The 22011-nt window shown below is 39.6% G+C and overlaps 1 protein-coding gene across 3 annotated transcripts in view; it reads left to right on the top strand.

The window, feature by feature from the left end:
- Positions 1–22011, top strand: part of tafa5a (TAFA chemokine like family member 5a) — a 630927-nt gene that overhangs the window by 587869 nt on the left and 21047 nt on the right. The gene's annotated exons all lie outside the window — the stretch shown is intronic.

Raw genomic sequence — 22011 nt, 5'->3', positions numbered from 1 at the left:
AACTAAGTGCTCAAATTACCAGGGGCAATCAAGAAAATGGTGTTGCCACTTCTGGGTCCAAAAGAATAATGTGGACTGCTGTCAACACAAGTTTTCTTAACCCTACAATTACCACTGGACAGATCTTTCTCCTAAAGGACAGGCTCCAATCTGCCCAACATTGTGCTGACCCAAGGTTGGCCACTGTCCATTTTGTATTTGAGGCTGGTAATCTTGACTCACATTCAGAGCCTGACAATCAATGCCTTGACCTTAAATGCTACTGAATAGCCAGAATTGCAATCTATATATTAGATTAGATTAGATTCCCTACAGCATGGAAACAGGCCCTTCGGCCCAACAAGTCCACACCGACCCTCTGAAGAGTAACCCACCAAGACCTATTTCCCTCTGACTAATGCACCTAGCACGATGGGCAATTTAGCATGGCCAGTTCATCTGGCCTGCATATCTTTGGAGCGTGGGAGGAAACCGGAGCACCCGAAGGAAGCCCACGCAGACACAGGGAGAATGTGCAAACTCCACACAGACAGTCACCCGAGGCTGGAATCGAACCTGGGTCCCTGGCACTGTGAGGTAGCAGTGCTAATCACTGAGCCACCGTGCCACCCCAATATATCTCTGGTGTTGTGAAAGATTTATAAAACTCTTTATTTACATAATGACAATTTTTCCTCTTTTAAGAAACAAAATAATCTGAAGGCATTTGAATGAAACAAAAAACAGAAAAAAGCTCATGTAATGCAACAGCAGAAACACAGTTTACTCATTTGGCAGCTTAGATCTCAGCTCTTGAGAACCCTTGATAGAAATTCACTCAGATTACAACTTCTAAGCACGTGTTTTGACAACTTATGTTGTACAGGTTACAGGCACATGAATCACCATTTCCAACAAAACATGGTGCAAAAGACAATAAACTAATTGTTGTTTTCTAAGGCCTGTAGAAAGCAGCAATAAAGGTTATTGCTATGTTGTTGACTGTAATCCCTGCATGGATGTGGGGAAATCTGCACAAGTCAAGCTGCCTTGGAATCACAAGTGCACAAATTAACATGAGGCTTTTTTTGCTGTTATACAGACATTCATGGCTGGTTTGCTGATGAAATACTTTCCTATCATTTGGTAGGGATGTCCTTTTAGCTACCTTTTAAATACTAGTTGTTGGGTTGAAGTTTTACCTATCTGATCCATAGTGAAAGTGATAGAAAGTCATTCAGATCATGTAATCTGGGATTCCTGAATCTGTGATGAAGCTTTAGGTTAATGGTACATGTCCTTAATGTCACTGACTGGTTTCCTCCTCCACTCCCCCAAGTCATGAACCCTCCCATCTCTCCGATCCCCAAACCTGCAGTCAGGCCATTGTGATTGACAGATTAGCCTCCATTGGATAGGAATCTGCTAGCTGGAGACTGCATAAGTAGATAGGTCCATGCAGTGTACGTGAATAAGGGAGGTTGTGAGTATTGGGGGCAATGGAGGGTGTATGTGAGTCAATCAGTGCTGTGGGATGGAAGGAGGGGATCTGATTGGGAAGGAGTAGCCTGAATTGCAGGGAATGGGGATTTGGTTGGAGGATGACTAATTGGGAGAGAGGGGTTAGTCGATTTGGGAAGAGGGTCAATGTGGGACGGAAAATGAAGTGGTGATAGTAGGAGGAAAGTAAGGGGCTCATTGGAGGGGTTGAACTCAGAAGGGAACCCAATCTGATTATAGGCAAGAGGTTTTGACTGGCAGAAAAAAGTGGAGTAAAGAGAGTCAACCAGTGCAGCGTTAAGGGGGTCAACAGAGGGAAGAGGTAAAGTGGGATGACCCAGACCAGGGGTTGGGTGGCCCAATTAGATAGGGATTAAAAGGAGCATTTGTTGGATTTGTGACAGGAACAGGAGGGGTCTGCATCAGGTGGGCTGTTGATTTCAGGTGGGAGACAGTCTTTTGAAGGTTAGTCAATGAGAATTTGCAGAGTGTTGTCAGGAATAAAGATTAGAGGCTACGGTGGGTTGGAGAGATCTTTTGGGATCAAAGGTCTCTTTGGGGATATCCAACCATGGAGGTTCCTCAGGCAGATTCCAGGTTTCAAGAGGGTAGGTGTCAATGGATTTACGTCTAAAATTCACTGAATCTTCACCTTGAGAAAGCTACTGGATGTCCTAAGTCTCAGACCATGAAACAAAACATTGAATTACTAGAAGATAGGAACTCCATCAACTTTAGGGCTGTTTCTGCTTCTTGACTGTTATTCTTTGCTGTTGTGGTGCAACACCAATCTCTAGTGGTGCCTTCGTTAGGATGCCTATGGCAACATCATCTTACAAAGAGCTCACCAAATATGGAATGTGACATGCAGTGTGGGGAAAATCAAATCTGCCTCTTAGAGAAAATAAAGGTGTCCAGTCCCCACTGAACAATAAATATTCCGCTTTTCTGCATTGATTAGGTAGAAAGTTGTATGGAACTGCTTCTCATAAATTACAAAGAGAATATCAATTTTCTCAGTAGTCACCATAAAGAATTTAATTACATGAAAATAGCAGATGTGTTGTGCTTTTTGGCCTGAGATATTTGAGATTCACTGAAATTGGTAGCTCAGCTATGTCCAGACAGACCCTCATTACACTGTTACAGGAATATTTTTATAGTCAAGCTTCAGAAGGCTAAAGTTGAAGACGAGTTAAATATTCAGTTCTTGACATAGAACTCTGTTGTTCTGAGTGTCTTTGCATCCTTGAACTGTTGATTATCAAAATACAAAACTTATATTGCAGTAATAGCAACACTGTCCTTCCTAAGCTGTTACATTTTGTAAATTTCTGGAATTTGTTTTTTTTATCTATAGGATCACTTCTGAGTTTGAAAGGTGGGATGGGATAAGTAACACATTCATTCATGTAGGTTTTGTCCTTGAGTGAAGTAATTGTGCAATATAGAAACTGAAAGATTTGCAGACGCTGGATAAATCAGGAACAAAAACAGGCATTGCTGGAAAAGCTCAACAATTTGGGCAGAATCTCTGACGAAAAATCGGAGTTAACATTTTGGATCCAGTGACCCTTCCTCAAAACTCCCTCTGTAAAAGGGTGACCGGACACAGAATGTTAACTCTGATTTCTCTGCACAGATGTTATCAGACCTGCTGAGCTTTACCTGCAATTTCTGTTCTTGTTTGTAATTGTGCAATATGCTTGGTTATGGACCAACCAAACACCCTAAAAAAATATATAAAAAAGATAGGCTACATCCTAACTCTTTCTTATTTTAAAGGTCAGTATAAGGCATTGCATTCCAGGTGCAATTTAATTAGTCAAACTACTTGACATGAAGCATAACATGCCTTATTTTTATACTGCATTTAAAATTCAGAGAAAATAAAAGGTAAAGAAAAGAATTGGTTTAACTGTAATATTATCAAAATGCTTAATAAAATGATAGAAATATTAACTACTACTAATTAACTGTTCCAATATAGTGACATCCCATAAACACACCCACGGCAAAGGCACATTTGGTAAAATAGATTGTCTCGCATGCAATTTTAGCAGCAGGAAGAGAACAGCTTTTAGTCGTAATGTAGGAGAAGTACGAGCTTCCTCATTCAGCTTCAAGATTCCAGCAACTGCTACTGAAGGATAAAACAAAACAAAATCCTGATTCTGTGGGAGCTTGACCCCACCCATTCAGCCTGCATCTAGTGTTTCACTTAAAGAAAACCCAAGACCTCACAAGCTGTTTACTTTATTGACTTTGAAGCAGATTGCTCATCACCTCTGTTTCAACCCTCATCAAAAAAGGACAAAATACACCTTTTTAAAACCACAGTATCATCATAACTGTTGATCACAGTCGAACATGATTGTGCCATACTATACAGAATTGATTGTTAGGTTTTTCCAATATGGAAGTCACAAAACACTCCAACTGAAATTGGAGAGAATTGACAGAATGGAACATAGTCCAAAACAAAACGTATTATGACCTCAGTAAGGAATGTGCAAGACAAAACAATATAAATATTTTAACATCCCAACATGGTTTTTAAAAAAAAACAGCAATTCACTTTCGAGAGTTGAATCAAATTCCATTTTTTTGTCTCGGCATATAACTGCCCCAGAATGCCGGCAGTAAGCTGATCTTTCTTTCTCCTGGCTGTCATAACTGGCCATGCTTGCATGTTAACAGACACATGCGACATTCACCATGGAAAACCTAGCTGCCTTTTTGAGGTCTTTCCTGAAGGCTTGCAGTTCAGAACAGAGAGAGATTTTGCAGTTAAGTACTTGTCACACATGCCATGGTCTTCTTAGCTATCCAGTAAATCCTTTCTTTGACTTTTTCTTTCGTTCCAGGAATATTTTCTGTTGACTTTATGTTGGTGACAAATGCAACATGTGTTTTCAACAATGTATAAAGAGGGTGTGATCTTCCTGCAGTTTTCATTTTTTTCTTCATTTCTCTTGTCCAAATAAATTTAAAAAATCGTCTTGATATTACTGTGGAATCAGCCATGAGTACTGCATCTAATTAGTCATCAAGTCAAACTGATTCATTTTGCTTTCTATTTTCTACATTTTACATTGACGACAACATGAGACTTTTGCTGCTAAAAGCTATATGCTCTGTCAGCATCAATACTAAAAACACATGCTCTGTGTCATGAAATTGTCTGATTGGGACACGTGCTAACTCTTGTGTGCTTAAACAAATAAGAATAAAGCTATGTAACAGATTCCTCCTAGCTTTGCAATAAATTGGGTTTCAACTGAATGGTCATTTGAGCCTGAAGAAATTCAAGGAAAGTTATGATGGCTTTTTGTAAATATCTAACTAAGTGCAAAGTGATTTTGATATATCCAAATCAAAAACAATTTTGAATTATAGTGCGACTGAGTGTTGAGCAGTTAAATTAACTTACAACCAGATAAGTATGATCGAGCCAAGGAAAGGTAATTTTAATAATCATTTCAGATATCCCATGGATTACAATAGGCGTTTAGCAATTTAAATATAGCTCTGCAGTCTGTTGCAACTTATGTTCCCATTTAATCTTTTGGATTTTTTTTATTGTACATGATTGCATGTTTTAATGGAAGCCATTATTGTGTGGCTTTTTGAAGAACATCAGAAATAATCACGTAGCTGACACCACTTCACGTAGTTTGCAAAGTCTGAATAACTGAACCATACAAACGAGAAAAGTAGTCAACAAGTATGGTGTTGGAAAAACACAGCCGGTCAGGCAGCATCCGAGGAGCAGGGGGAGTTGATGTTTTGAGCATAAGCTCTTCATCAGGAATGTGAAGCTAGAAAGGTACCAAGTCTGATCAACACTCTGGCCTGAACTGTACAGTGGTTCACTCCATAATTCGTGAGGCTCTCGACCAATATCCAATGATCTGCTCCTGGAAATCAATGTGCACAAATATACATCATTGTGACATCACTTAGTGCCTTATCTCACAGGAAAGAATTTTTTTGAAAATGACCTGTACACAGCAGGAAGGTCAGGAGTGGGTTGGAAAATCATTGGAATTTACAACATATTTTGTAGTTGCTCTCTAAACTAAACACTACATTCACCTCCCACTTACATTTTCAACACCAACCAGTAAGGATGGATGGGATGATACCCTGAACTTGTCAAATGAGATATTTCTAATTAAAGGCACTGTACGACATTTACAATGAAAGGGTCATCTCTTGATTCCTGTTGCTTCCGCAACAGTTGAATGTAAAGGAGACATGGGAAATTGTAAGTGAAGATTATCAGATCAGCCATCTTGTTGAATCGCAGAGCAGGTTAAGTTACGGAGTCATAGAGAGGTACAGCATGGAAACATTGGTCTAACTCATCCACACTGAACAGATATCCTAAATAAATCTAGTCCCATTTACCAGCACTTGGCCCATATCACTCTAAAGCTTTCCGAGACATAATACCCATCCAGATGCCTTTTAAATGTTGTAAATGTTCCAGCCTTGGCCACTTTCTCTGGCAGCTCATTAGCTACATGCACCATCCTCTGCATGAAAAAGGCCCCTAGGGCCCTTTTACATCTTTCCCCTCACCCAAAACCTATGCCCTCCAGTTCTGGACTCCCCCACCACAGGGAAAAGACCTTGTCTATTTACTCTATCCATGTCCCTAATGATTTTATAAACCTCTATAATGTCACCCCTTCGCCTCTGACAAACCAGGGAAAATAGCAGTTGTATATTCAGCATCTCCCTATAGTTCAAACCTTCCAACCCTGGCACCATCCTGGCAAAATCTTTTCTGAGTCCTTTCAAGTTTCATAACATCCTTCCTGTAGCAGGGAGACCAGAATTGCATGCATATTCCAATAGTGACCTAACCAATGTCTTGTGCAGCCGCAACATGACCTCCCAACTCTGATACTCAATGCTCTGACCAATAATTGTAAACATACCAAATGCCTTCTTCACTATCCTATCTACATGTGACTCTATTTTCAAGGAAATATGAACCTGTACTCGAAGGTCTCTTTATTCAGAAACACTCCCCAGGACCTTACCATTAAGTGTATAAGTCCTGCCCTGATTTGCCTTTCCAAAATGCAACACCTCGCATTTATCTAAATTATACTCCATCTGCCACTCCTTAGTCCATTGGTTCATCTGATCAAGATCCTGTTATACTCTGAGGTAACCTTCTTCTCTGTCCACTACACATTCAATTTTAGCATCATATGCAAAATTACTAACTATACCTGCTATCCAAATCATTTATAAAAAATGGACCCAGTACCAATTTTTGTAGTACACCACTGGCCACAGGCCTCCAATCTGAAAACCACAACCACCCTCTGTCTTCTATATTCAAACCAGTTCTGTATCCACATGGCTAGTTCTCCCTGTATTCCATGAGGTCTAATCTTGCTAACCAGGTTACCATGAGGAACTTTGTCGAACAACTTACTGAAGTTCATTAAGATCACGTCCACCGCTCTGGCCTCATCAATTCTCTTTGTTACTTCTTCAAAAAATTCAATCAAGTTCATGAGACATGATTTCCCATGCATAAAGCCATGTTGATTATCCCTAATTAGTCCTTGCCTTTCCAAATACATGTAAATTCTATCCCTCAGGATTTCCTCCAACAACTTGCTCACTGCCGATATCTGGCTCACCGGTCTATAGTTCCCTTTCTTAAATAGTGGCACCGCATTAGCCAATCTCCAGTCTTCCAGCACCTTGCCTGTGGCAATCGATGATACAAATATTTTGCAAGGGGCCCAGCAATCACTTCCCTAGCTTCCCAGAGAATTCTAGGGTACACCTGATCAGGTCTTGAGGATTTATCTACCTTTATATGTCAGATACATGAGGGACATTTAAGCAACTCTTGCATAGACACATGGAAGATAGTACAATGAAGGATGCGTAGGTTAGTTTGATCTTAGAGTAGGATAAAAGGTCGGCACAACATCGAAGAGCGTGTACTGTGCTGTAATGTTCTATGTACTATATTTCTATGTTCTATATTCTTTATGCGTTTTAAGACATCCAGCACCTCCTCCTCTGCAATATGGACATTTTTCAGATGTTGCTATTTATTTCCCCATGGTTTCTATCTCCCGTATTGTTCTCCACAGTAAATACTGATGCTAACCTCTTGTTTAGTAACTCCTACATCTCTTGCGGTTCCACACAGAGTTGGCCTTGCTGATCTTTAAGGGTTTCCATTCTCACCCTAGTTACCATTTTGTCCTCAGTGTATTTGTAGACTCCCTTTGGATTTTCCTTATCCCTGTATGCCAAAGCTATCTTTTGTCCTGATTTCCCTCTTAAGTATACTCCTATTATTTTTATACATCGCTAGGGAATTGCTTGATCTCTGCTGTCTATACCTGCCATATGATTCCTTCTTACTTGTATGACTGAATGGCCTACTTCTGTTCCTCAGTTTTATAATCTCGCAGTATGTCCCCACCTGGGAAAGCAAACTTGTTTTCAAGGCTACAGTTTAAGTAATGACAGGCCATGTAGGCCTGAGCATCTTTTAGGCATTGTTGAGAGGGTTGATTGTCTGCCTGTAGATTCTCTATTAGGGATCTTGCCTTAGATATGTAACAAGGTATATCATTTATATGTATTTTAATATCATTTATTCTTGAGTATTGAATTTCAACTAGTGGCATATGGGTTTTTTTGTGTGTCTGAAGGGGTTTAATAATTAACTTGTAAGTAGCCATGATGATTTACTTCTTGGAGAGTGATGGGATTTTGTGTGCACTGGGGGAGTTTTATGAGTGAACAAAATTAGTAGTTGCGCCTTAGACTTCAGTTCAACAGGTCAGGGATTGATTTTTTTAAAACTTTAATTAGGAGAAACACACATAGCTTGAAAAGTAAAAGTTTTTTTTGTTTCTATTTAGGTATTTCGACAGGATTCTTGGCTGAAGTTGGATATGCAAAGCAGTTGCCCCTGAGAAAAGGAAAAGATAGTTTAGAATTGTTCAAGGTAGAATACATCAGTCTCAGGAAAGTTTAGTCAAAAGTCCAGACTAAAGTGTTTAGTTTAAAAACAATTCAAGTTGAGAAAATAATTTGAAGTTGAGAAAATTTAAGTTCAATTGCCTGAAAGTTACATGTTTATTCTGTTTTATCTTCCCTGCTTCTGCGCCATCCATCCTTTGGAAGAGGCAGCTCTTGGTGCTATTAGTCTGGCTAGCAATGTTCTTCTTGTTCCTCAACAGAGGACTAAAGTGGAGCGGCATAAGCTGTTCGTACATCACAGTGAAGATGACAGGGAAGTGCAGATTGAAGTGTGTGAAGTCCAAGGCAGGTAAACTTGCTTCCAAGAAGTTGCAAGCCAGCTGTTGAGCAGTGAGATCATCCTCTCAGGTAGTGACTATCAGCTACTCCCCTCGGCATGGCTGTGGATCTTCAGTTTCAACCTTTGAAACTGAGACTTTGGGGAATCCTTCTCTGAACAATTATTGCCACTGTTCTCTGGCTGACTCTGATAAGTTCCAAACAGCTTGGGAGCCCCATGCACTGCTGGCGAGCATCCGAATGTTGGATTATATCCTGAATTAATTATATTGAATTGCTTATCTGACAGTTCTGTGAGAGCACCTGCAAACTCATCAGGTTCAAATTCAAAAGCTGGAGCAGTCATGTTAGGTTGTATCCATAGTCTCACTTGTTGAGTCTTCAGCCACATCCTCACCTCCACTTTCTACCACTGTACTCACACCAGCCACCCTTATAGTAGAAAATCTATTCATAATGTCTATTCAATGTATGAAAATGGCTATAATATGTGTATGTTAGTGACCAAACACCAAGGAACTAAACCCAAGCCCTGTTTACAGAAAGGGAGAGGAAAGAAGTTACAGCAATGAAGACTTCACCTTTCTTAGTGATAGTTCAATCACATCTTTCCACTTTCGCAACATGGGGTAGATTTTGAACTTTCTGCCACAAGATAAAAATGGAATTATGAGTATTGATTTCCAGTGAAAAACAATTGACCAGCCTGTGCATCACTCAGCAATGTTTTGCCTGGGCAGCAAGTTCAGTGTGAGATGAACCCTGCAGGAAACCTGTGTGTAAAATGAAGATCAGATTTGACTGGAATGTACCCTGCAGCTGAGCAAGCTGTTAATACTACTTAAGTAGAACATGAAGGATAGTCAACTGTTAAACTTCATGGTGGAGAATTCCAGAGAAAGTTGCAGAAACGGAAGAAGCATTGTGTGACATACTGAACTTTTACAATTTATAAAAAAGTAATGAGGTACTGCTGCAATATTTTTATTGTACCTGCATTAATAAGAAGATGCCACATGTTTTGAGGTATCAACCAATAAAATTAGTAGAAGATTAGGATCACAATGCCCTAATAATGGTGTCCATGCTAGTAAAGTCTTTCAGCCATTGAAAATCATTTCCACTTTACATTCTTACACTGCAGACTGGCTAACTTAGTGCCCATAGTTTTAAGAAATATAGTTTGTTGGAGCAAATGAAATGTCAAAATGCAATATTTTGGGATGCAGTAGACTTTGACGTGAACTCATCAAATACCAATGTTATCAAACAGCCCCAATTAAGAGAAACACTTGGAAATGTCTAATTTAATGTTAATACCAGAGAGAATTATTGTGAATGTTGGAACTCTAAATGAAAAACTAAAACTGCTAGAAGTATTCAGACAATTGGCCAGGAACATGAACTATGTTTGTCTTTCCAAAGTTTTGCCAGGCCTGTGGCTTATTTTCAGCATTTTGTTTTTCTGTCAAAGGTAAAATTCCTGGTTGCCCTCTGAAATGTTGACTGCTACTGAGATTGATGAACCACTCAATCATCTTGAGCAGGGTATATTTGTGGACATTGAAATTACAGTTTGGACCTATTTGATAGATACCACAATTTCTTAAACTGCTGTCAGATTTCACTCATACCATGATCAGCTTTGACATAGGCCATGACATTATTAATGGCAGTGGCCACCACACAGTTCTTGTGGAGGAGACTTGATATCTTCAAAATGAAAATGCACTGCATCATGATGTGTGGTATTATTATGGTGCAACATGTGAAACATGTAAAATAGATCCAGCAGATCAAAATATCACCAAGGTATTGTGGCCCTCAGAAGAGTTGCATTTTACCAGAATGGTATATCCCTCCATCTACCACCAAGTCAGATGACTGTCCCCAGTCCAATGAGGTATTTTTTAATAGCTTGTTAGAAGGAACTCCAAGAGTAATTGAAAAGAAATTGTCAGCCTGGTGAAGATACATAACAGAACAACATGCATGTCAACAATGGAAATAGCAAGCTCTACATAAAACAAGTCATCCAACAACCAAAGCGTCAAATTAAAGTTTTTGACTGAGTCATGAATGGTGGCAGACAATTAGGTGACTAATAGATGGGAGAAGTTTCAGAGTGAATGACAGTGGTGTCAGTCGGGAACACTTTGGAGCAAGTGATTGTCAGTCTACAAGTTTTAAAATAGTTATAGATAAGGATAGAACTGATCAAAAAGTTAAAGTTCTAAATTGGAGTGAGGCCAATTTTGACAATATTAGACAGGAACTTTACAAAGTTGATTGGGGGAGGCTATTCATGGGTAAAGGGGTGGTTGCAAAGTGGGAGGAATTTAATAATGTATGGAACAATACTAAACCAATACTTTGTGTTAGTATTTGTTGTGGAGATGGACGTGGAAGTTGGGTAACTTGGGGAAATAAATAGTGACGTCTTGAGAAAAGTTCATATCACAGAAGAGGAGGTGCTGGATATCTTTAAGGTGCTTAAATACCTAACTTGTGGTGTTTCCACAAGAATTCCAATGTTGTCGTGTTGCTACATAGTCAAGTTACACCAATGTTCTGTCTAAGCTTTTAAATTGGCAAAATGATAGGCGGCAGTCAGTAGTAACTCACTGGGTTTGGTTTTTGCATGATTGTGACGTGGATGTACGAAGCACAATTTCAATGTTTCAGGATGACAGAAAACTTGGCAATAAAGGAAATAATGAGAAAGATAGGTCCATCCTTTAAGAGAATACAGAATCATGGAATGGGCAAGTACATTGCAGATGCAATTTAGGATGTTAAATGTAAAGCAGATTAGTTTGGGAGAAGCAACAGAGAGGCAGTATTATTGAAGTTGTACTAGTTTGAAGAGTTGCATAAGGGCAGGATTCTGCATCCATTCACAAATCTTTAAAGATATAGCAGCAAGTTGTTTTGACAATTATGGTAGTATATGCTATCATTGGACTTTAAAGAAAGGCATTGAATAAAAAGAAGCAAAGAGCTCATGCTGAACCTCTACAAACCTTCAGTTAGGTCTCAACAGGCATATTGTTTTTATTTGTGTGTATTACACATCAGTCATACATAGAACAAAGGAAAATGATTGTAGTTGTTGGAGATCAACCATTTCAGTCCAGGGGAGGCACCATCCTGATGGTATTATCATTGGACTGTTAATCCAGAGATCCAGGTAATGTTTAAGGACCTGGGGCTGAAAGCTGCTGCGGCAGATGGTAGAATGAGTCTGATGATGAGCATGAATCCATTGTTGGTTGTCAGCAGAAAAAAATCCCATCTGGTTCACTAAAGCCCTTGACAGATAGAAACTGCCATTCATACGTGGTCTGGCCCACATGTGACTCCAGACCCACAACAATGTGGTTGACTCTTAACTGCCCTCTGAACAATGATGGATGGGCAATAAATGCTCTCCTAGCTGGTGGTGTGAATGATTAAAAAGGACATCATTGCTGAAGTTTCTCAGAGCAGTGCCCTTGACCCAATTATCTTCAGTTGCTTCATCAATGGTTTTCCTTTCGTCACTAGATCAGAAGTGGGGATGTTCGCTAACTATTGCACAATGATAAGGACCATTCAAAAACAGTGAATTGAATAGCTTCTTCAAAGATCCGGTAGATGAATCACAAACTGAACATCAAGCACAGTTATAATGTGAACACTTTTCTCCCTCCCAAATGTTGCACCTTAGCCCCAACTTCCACAACTTATAGTAATAAAGCTCTTCACTTTTGCAACCTCACACCACGAATCAAATTTCTCACCAGGCAGCCAAATGTCCAATGGATGAAAATGCTAAACCTTAAGGGTGGCACGGTGGCTCAATGCGTCCTCACAGCACCAGGGATCCGGGTTCGATCCCACCCTTGGGCAACTGTCTCTGTGGAGTTTGCACATTCTCCACATGTCTGCGTTTGTTTCCTCCAGGTGCTCCAGTTTCCTCCCACAATCCAAAGATGTGCAGGTTAGGTGGATTGGCCATGGAAAATTGTCCATAGTGTCCAGAGATGAGTAGGCTAGGTGGGTTAGCCATGGGAAATAGAGGGTCACAGGGATAGGGTGGGATGTCCTTCAGAAGATCACTATTGAATCAATGAGCTGAATGGCCTGGTTCCTCACTGTAGTGATTCTTGATTCTATATTTTTAGCCAGCTGCAGTTTCCCCCTCAAATTGGAGGGCTAAAAAAGAAATCCCTTGCCAAATTCATGGAATCACTTTGCTAAAGTTACCTTATGCTTATTACTGCAGTAAATGAAGCTTCCATTTTGAGTATAATTCGGGTGAATATCCTGAGCCAGCGAGCACAAGCCATTTTCAAACTTGCCCTAAAACCTCAAGTTATCCCCAGAGACTGGGCATAACTGGTCTCTACTCCCTTTTTCCTTACCCTTTGTGCAGAGGAGGGTCATTCCCTGGAACTCCAGTCATAAAAATTGATTCTATGCTTTTATTATTTTGTTATGCTATCCATATAAAACCCATTATCTTTTAATGACAGGTCCTGCTTAATTTATCCAGTAATTTTGTCAGCAAATTTAGTTACAAATTACAAAAACCTTTATTTTGGATTAAATATTGTAGGCGACAAATGACCTGTGACTAATTATAAAAGCGTGTTCAATGATTTAAACTAATAATAGGTACAGTTTAGTGAGTATCCTGATTATATTCTGCAACCCTGCTCACCTTGTCAGCTAATAATACAACAAGTGTGAAGATTACTGATAATACTGTCAGCAGAATAACAGAGCAGTACAACACACAAACCTGAACCATCAAAAAATGTGGCAAGAGCATAAAGTAGCATGCCTGGCATATTGTTCTTTTTAATGATTCACAGAACGCATTATGTAACAGTAATACAATCCAGAAGTTCAGAAGACTAAAAATCGCTGATTATTTACTTTCATTGTATAGGACGTTGTCGCAATTAGGAACTGATAATTGTATAGTTGAGGTTTGTTTGGGTTTAAATTATAATAAGCCTTTGACGTAGATTCAGGTTGAGAATTTTTATAGCTTAGTTACCAAATAATCAGCCTACCGTCCTTCACCTTGACCAAGGAAGGCTGATAAGAGTGTAGAGGGTAATTGTATATTAAAGAGAAAACCTGAAATCAATAAACCATCCATTGAGACAGTTAGCCTTAATGGTCTGGGACATCTTGAATCATTATCAGATTTCAAATGCTTCCAATAGATATTCACATACGATGAAGTGACTATATGCATGCAAATATGAGGTTATCAGGCTAGGGCACACATTTTGAAATTCAGCAGAAAGTTTGATTGGGTTCCCAATGGGCCTTTTCTGGACAGGAAGTGGTGAAGAGACAGTGTTTGATTGGGTTCCAAATGGGCCTTTTCTGGACAGGAAGGAGTGAAGAGACAGTGTTTGATTGGATTCCAAATGGGCCTTTTCTGGACAGGAAGGAGTGAAGAGACAGTGTTTGATTGGGTTCCAAATGGGCCTTTTCTGGACAGGAAGGAGTGAAGAGACAGTGTTTGATTTCTCATTAAGGGAGAAGACAAAGAACAGTGATGCACATACTGTAAGCCAATTGGGGAGATCAAACTGTGAGAGACAAGGTCACAGTAAGAGAAAGCTGGTCAGCTTATTTAGTTCCCCTTCAGGGATGGAAAGACATAACCAATTGTTTTATTTTGTTGCAAAGTGAAATCTGAACTAAATCACATTGAGGTAACTAAAATTATTTGCATTTGCTCACTTAACAATTGGATAATAAAACAGGATTTCTATTCAGATTTTCCTCAGAAGAGTACCAATCAGTTTACCTGAAGAAGCAGATGTGGAAACACGTGAGATTGTAATATCCAACTGATTGAATATAATGCCTCATTGTTTTAGTTCCGTCAAATTACCATAGAATTTGATGTTCGGCACAAAAGGTAGACAGCTATTATAACAGACGCAGAATCCAATTATGGGAGAAACAAGCCTTACCTGGAAAAAATCGTCAAGGTCAGATCCAAAATGGTAACTTATGCTATTGAAACTTAGCATTTGTAACACTCGATGAGTCAGCTATTTGATTTGATTTTAAAAAGCCACACCAGGTGGTGTTCATTTTTGTCTTCATTTTTGGGGGAATGTGCAAGTCTGAAAGCCCACACTTTTTTCGGCTATATTTGCTCCATGCCGATGATACATATGAATTAACAGAGGCCACTCGGCGCTTTACGTTTGCTTCAGCATTTAATGAGATCATGGTGGATCCAATTAGTCTGTATTCCTACCTACTCCTATACCTTTTAGTCCTCCCTTTTGATGAATCTACTGCCTCTGCCTTAAATACTGCCTTTTGCTGCCTTTTAACAAAGAGAGTTCCAAATATTCGCAGCACTCTCTCAGTAAAGTTCCACCTCATCTGTGTCTTAAATGGGCAACTCCTTATTTTGAAACAGTGACTCCAGCTCTTGATTCTCTGACAAGAGAGAGAAGTCTTGCCACATGCACTCTGTCAAGACCCCATAGGATTTTCTATGTTTTAGTCAAGTTCTGTATTGGTTTTTCCAGCAGATGTAGACTTGGCCTGTTCACTCTTCCATCATAAGATACCTCATCCAGTTCACCTATTAGTCCATTTTGGACTCCTCTGTGATATCCATATCGCAAATACCAGTCCACAGCCTGTACTATTCATTCCATATAATATCAGAAAACAGCTGAAGGTATTGGATACTACAAAGACTATGAGGCCTGACAATATTCTAGCAATAGTCTGGAAGACTTGTGCTCCAGAACTTGCTGAGTTGATAGCCAAGATTTTCCAGTACAACTACAACAGTGGCATCACCCCACCAATGGGGAATATTACTTAGATATGTTTTGAATGCAAGAAGCAGGACACATTCAATCCAGCCAATTATTGTGCTATCAGTCTCCTCCTGGACATCAGTACAGTGATGTCATCAACAGTGCTATCAAGCAACACTTGCCCAGCAATAAATGTACACTGATGCTTAATTTTGGTTCTGCCAGAGCCACTCAGCTCCTGACCACATTCACCTTGGTTCAAGAATGGATAAAAGAGTTGAATTCCAACACCCTCAATATTAAGGACCCATTGACTGTGTTTCATCAAGGAACCCTTGCATAACTAGATTCAATGAGAGTCGAGTGGTAACTCTCTGCTGGTTGGAGTCATACCTACTGTGAAAAAGGATGATTTGCTTCTTGGAGGTTAGGAACCTCTGCTTGAGGCATCACTGCAGGTGTTCCTCAGGAGCGTGTCGTTGGCTCAAACCTCTTCAGCTGCTTCATGACATTTCCTCCATCCTAGGATCAAAAGTGCGGATGTGTGTGATAATTACGTAATGTTCAGCATCATTTATGACTTCTCAGATACTGAAGAAGCCTATGTCCAAATGCAGCAAAACCTGGAGAATATCTGGGTTTGAGTTCCAAAATGGCAAGCTACGTTCACACAATTAAGTGTCTGGAAATGACAAAAGACAATCAAGCCATCATTGCATGATGTTCAAAGGCATTACCTTTGCCGCTTCTCCCCATTCTTGATTTGCCTTAGGTACTATTGACTGGGCTAGACATACAAATGGTGTGGCAAGTATAGCAGGTCCAAGGATAGGAATATTAAGGCGAGTAACTCACCTCCTGACTTCCCATCTAGAAGGCATAAGTCAGGAGTGTATTGGAGTACTCCCCACCGGCCTAGATGAGTGCAGCTCTAACAATACTGAAGAATCTTGACATCATTAGGATAAAGCAGCCCGCTTGATCGATACCACATCCACAAACATTGAGTCCCTCCACCACCAATGCTCAGTAGCAATCATGTGTAATATCTACAAAATGCACTGCAGAAATTCACCAAAGCTTCTTAGGCTGTATCTTCCAAACTTATGACCACTTCTATCTAGAAGGACAAGGGCAGCAAATACATGGGAACACCATCATCTGCAAGTTCCCCTCCAAGCCACTCACCATCCTGACTTGGAAAAATATCATAATTCCTTCACTGTTGCTGGGTCAAAATCCCAGAGAAGGTTGCTCACCAACCCTTTCTCAAGGGCAACTTGGGATGGGCAATAAACACTGATCAAGGCAGTAGCATCTGCATCCCATGAACAAACAAAACAAGAACATCAATGTGTGTTCAATGAAAACTTACTTCATTTCTGACTATGTCGGCTGAATCTATAAAAAAACCCTGAGGGAGCAAAACACAATTCATGACCAGTAAGTTGAATCAGGAGCCTCAGAAACAAGCCAGAAATTTATTTTACTTCTTAATCCTTTATGGTATTATAATAATAAATTTCAACAAAATCCTTGCACTCAAGGCAATATTTTTGATCATCAGGAAGATGCTGTGCACAAACAATATTTTTGTGGTTTGTTTAAATTCCTTTCTAGCACTTGTCATTACAATTTGCTTAGGGGTGTTCTTGTTTTAACCCAGATATTTCAAGTTCAAAGAAAAATGCATACATTTTGAAAATTTTAAAAAAGATGTTGTATCTTAATTTTGAATAAGCTAGTTGCAGATTACCAATGATGAGTCAATTCAGGTTAAGCAGGGGGTAAAAAGAAAACTGTGGGAAAAGCACATGAATAAAATAGCAGCATAAATCAAATTTATTCAGAGGCAAAATTCGCAAAATGTCACTTATTTACAAAATATCATGGAATCTTTGCTCTGAAGAAGCCTGAGATACCATCTTTAAAACCATATCATATCACTTGTGGACAGTTTGCTCATCCCAACATCTTTTATCACTGATCATAAACCAATGAATGTGGAACTGAACCCAATGTTTCATCAGTAATTTAACTCTCCAGCTACTTTAAGAGACATCAATGTTCCTGAACAGAAATGCATGCTCCTTTCAGTTGTCTAAAAATTAGTTCAAAGTAATAGTCCTGAAAAGTAATAGTACATTTGTTAAACTGTGATGGTTTCAAAAGTGAAAAAATTTAAACTTCAAATATAGAAAGTGAAAAAAAATACTGCTTTTCCAGATTTCTATACCAGCCTCTATGGAAGCCCTCCAATCCTTTAAGGATTAACTAGTAATATTAATACTGTGAATTAGAATTCCTGATGTATGAAAACAGGTCTTTCAGCCCAGCAAGTCCACACCGACCTGCAAAGCGTATCCCACCAAGAGTCATTCCCCTACATTTATCTCTGACTAATAACCTACACTATTGGCAATTTAGCTTGGCTAATTCACCTGATCTACACATCTTTAGATTGTGGGATGAAAACAGAGCACCCAGATGAAACCCACACAGACACAGGGAGAATGTGCAAATTCCACACATACAGTTGCCTAAGGCTGGAACTGAACCTCGGTCCCTGGTGCTGTGGGATAGCAGTGTTAATCCCTGAGCCAACATGCCACTCATACGGCTATAAGAGCTGGTCAGACGCTGGGAATCCTGGCTTGGCTAATTCACCTACTAGCTCTTCTACTAACTCCCCAAAGCATGTCCAATATCTACAAGGCATAAGGCAGGAGTATAATGGAATACTCCTCACTTGTCTGGATGGCTGTACCTCCAACAACATTCAAGAAACTTGACACCATTCAGGACAAAGCAGCCCCCTTAATTGGCACCAAATCAACAAACACCAACTCCCCCCACCACTGATGTTCAAGTGCAACAGTGTGTACTATCTACAAATTTCACCACAAAACATTCACCAAAGATTCTCAGATAGCACCATGCGCACCCATGACCACTTACATTTAGAAGGACAAGGGCAGCAGATATATGGAAACACCATGTGCAAATATGTTTCCAAGCCACACACCATCCTGACTTGGAAATATATTACTGTTCCTTCAATGTCACTGGGTCAAAATCCTGGAACTGTCTCCCTAAAGACAATGCGGGGCTACCTACATGGAATGCAGCAGTTCGAGAAAGCAGCTCACCATCCCCTTCTCAGAGGCAACATTAGGAATATATGGTGCAAGCTAACTGAAATTAATAGAATTTCCCAGGAGATTTTTTGTTCAACACTTGACTCATAGGTGTAGCACTTTAAAAACATCTCAAATACAAGTGGATGACAAAGCAAACTTGCCTTCCTCCCACCATTAATGGGCATATTTAAGTCAGAAGTGATCCTAGAGTTTATAAAAACATTATAAAGGAGATTTATAAAAATGTGGCCAAGAGCAAGAAAGGCAAATCCCACAGTCCAACAAATCCTCCAAGAGAACATTCCCTTCTTTTCTGTGGGACCAATCACCTTCCCCTATATAAGATGTAATCATTGTTACGCCTCTGAGGTTGCCTTCATTCCAGGGTGCCCTTGGGTTTTCCTACCTACCTAAGCAGTTTTCACTCCTCTGCACTGAGCAATCAAGGTTCTAGAGCTGTCTGCCCTGTATTTGGGCCATTTTCCTTCTTTTTAATGGGATGGTGAGCATGGAGATGGCTAATTAGGAAAAACTCCCTCTGTTTGGTGTCTGGCAAATGCAGTCATGGGACCTTTATTTGACCCTGATGGTAGAATTCTGAAGCATGGTGATAAAATCCCACTGCTGTGTTGTGTATTGAGGAAGCATTGACAGTAATGATGTATCACCAGTGCATCCTGGTTTACAGCATATTGAAAGTTGAGAACACATTTCATACAATCTTCTATTAATTATATTTTTGGGTACAATATTTTAATATTTGATTTTGAAAGCTGATTTACCTAAAAGATGACTAGCAATCAACACTGAATTTTGAGACCAGTTTTGCCTTAGTAAATCTAATATTGTAAGGATTAAATCAACAATTTTCATCAGTATTTGGCTATGAAGTGAATTTTGTAGAGAATGTGGATATCTCTTATTCCAGGTTACAAGTCCCCATAGAGATACCTTGTATGTGGAGTAAGTGACTGGAGCAGAGGGATGTTGTTCAATATAAGAGACAGTACAGAATACAGAGAGGAGAAAAATGGTGCTTGGGGAATGTTTGGACCCAGTTGAAGGAAGAAATGAAGAGCCTGCAGTCCATTGTAGGTTGTAAAGAACATATAGAGACACTGGTGAAAGGGGATAAATGGAACCAGTTACGGGCAGAGTTACAGATATAGGTTGAAAGAGACTATATCTCTTTCAAACTCCAGAGATGATAGAAGGAAATGATTTCCTGAGGCAAGGCTAAACTGAAACAAGGAGCTAGGAGAAAGTGAAGACTGCAGATACTGGAGACCAGAGTCAAAAAGTGCCTTTCTGGATGGAAGCAGAGGAGCAGGAGAATTGACATTTCAGGCATAAGACCTTCATTATTCCTGATGAAGAGCTTATGCCCAAAACATTGACTCTGCTGTTCCTCGGATGCTGCCTGACCTGCTGTGCTTTTCCAACACCACACTCTCGACTCTGAACCAAGAAGCTATCAGAGCAGTCCTGTTTGTAGAACTCGGGAAGCAGATAGAAGTGGACTGTCAAGGGGTTGGATTCTATGAGTTTGGACACCCTGGGAAGAAGATCTCTGGTGATAATATTTTTGAGGGCTTGGGAAATTATAGCTGAAGATTGGTGTTAGATTATGTCAAATAGAAGGAGGTGGAGGTGTCATAGAATTTGCATTCACTAGCCAAAAACAGCAGCCATGTCATTGCCATAAGTTTAATGACACTCTCAATGGCTACTTCAACATTTTTAGGGACAGCAGATTGCCTCCAAGTTTTTTGATATTTGCACATTTAATTACAGTTTGATTTTTACTTCATTATTCCTTGCAAGCCAAACTCTCTCTCAGAATAAGACAGATGTCAATTTAATAATTATACCTCTAATCTCTCCTACACACACACACTACCAGGCCTATTGATGAATGGCTCCTGCCATTCATCAGTCATTTTGTCCTTGCTGCATTTGTCAGACTGTAGCTGTAATCTTCCCCTCCCCCACTTTCGCTGGTTGTGCCTAGATACTCCCACAGGTAGGTTATGTTCAGGTAACTCAGCAACTGTTCAAACCACTAATGCCACCCTTTTCACAAAGCTAGGAAAGTTTGTGCTGTCAAATCGTCAAACAGAATTTTTAAAATCTGTGTGCTGGAAATCTGAAAGCAAAATCTGATGAAGTGTAGCTTTAGCCAAAGCAGCTTCTACGGAGTCTTTAGACTCAAATCTAAAGACTTGTAATCTTGTATCCAAGAATATAATTAATAGAAGATTGTACGGAATCTGATCTGAACTTTTGATATGCTGTAGATCAAGATGCACTGGTGATACATCATTACTGTCAGTGCTTCCTCAATCACAGTTTGAAAAGTGATAAGAAAACTAATTCTGTAAGATAAGCTGTATTAATAATCAACTATTTACAATCTAAGTTAATAGCTTGGATGGAGGGACAGAGAATGTTGTAGCTAAATTAGCTGATAATACTGAGATAGGTGGCAAAGCCAATTGTTGTGTAGAACACATATCGTAAGAAGTTGCAAGAATGCTCTATATAGTTGAGTTTGTATCCTTGTATATGAATCACAGAACATTAGCGTGCAAGTACAGCAAGTAATTAGGAAGGCAAATGGAGTGTTGGACTTTACTGTTAAGGCAGTGGAGTATTAATGTAGAAGAGCCTTGCTATGAATGTTCAGGATATTGGTGAGACAATACCAAGTCTGTTTCATGCACAGTTTTAAAATAAGAGGTCTCCTGTTTACCCATGAGATTGAGGAATTTCTTCTTTCAGAAGGTTGTTAATCTTTGAAATTTTCAACACCAGAGAGCAGTGCAGGTTGGCTCATTTAATATTTTCAAGACAGATTTTGGATGACAACAGATGCGAGGGTTATGAGCAGTAAGCAGGAAAGAGAATGATCAGACCAGCCATGATCATAATGAATTGTGGAACAGGTTCAAGGGACCAAATTGCTGAAGTTTACTCCTGATCCATTGTGCCGAAAGTATGTGATCATAGTGGGCGGGAACTTAATGCATTTTCAGGAAATTATTCTCTCTGTTGATACAAATTTGGTCCTAATTTACTTATTTATTTTGATAGTTAATGGTTCAGTGAAAATAGTACATAAGAGGAATATCACAAGATAATGTAAAGCATCATCTGCTAATGTGATGATAATGATCTCTAGCCACAGTTATATATTTCACAATAAAGTACACTTTAGATGCCTAAAGAGTCCAGGACCGTAACCATACAGAGATAATCTCTCTAACAGGATCCTTAAA

Source organism: Chiloscyllium plagiosum, unplaced genomic scaffold (assembly GCF_037043375.1).
Source record: "Chiloscyllium plagiosum isolate Xiang-an unplaced genomic scaffold, Cpla_swu_hap1 HiC_scaffold_23, whole genome shotgun sequence".
In the NCBI taxonomy this organism is placed as follows: domain Eukaryota; kingdom Metazoa; phylum Chordata; class Chondrichthyes; order Orectolobiformes; family Hemiscylliidae; genus Chiloscyllium; species Chiloscyllium plagiosum.
This window is presented reverse-complemented; position numbering and strand designations above follow the sequence as displayed.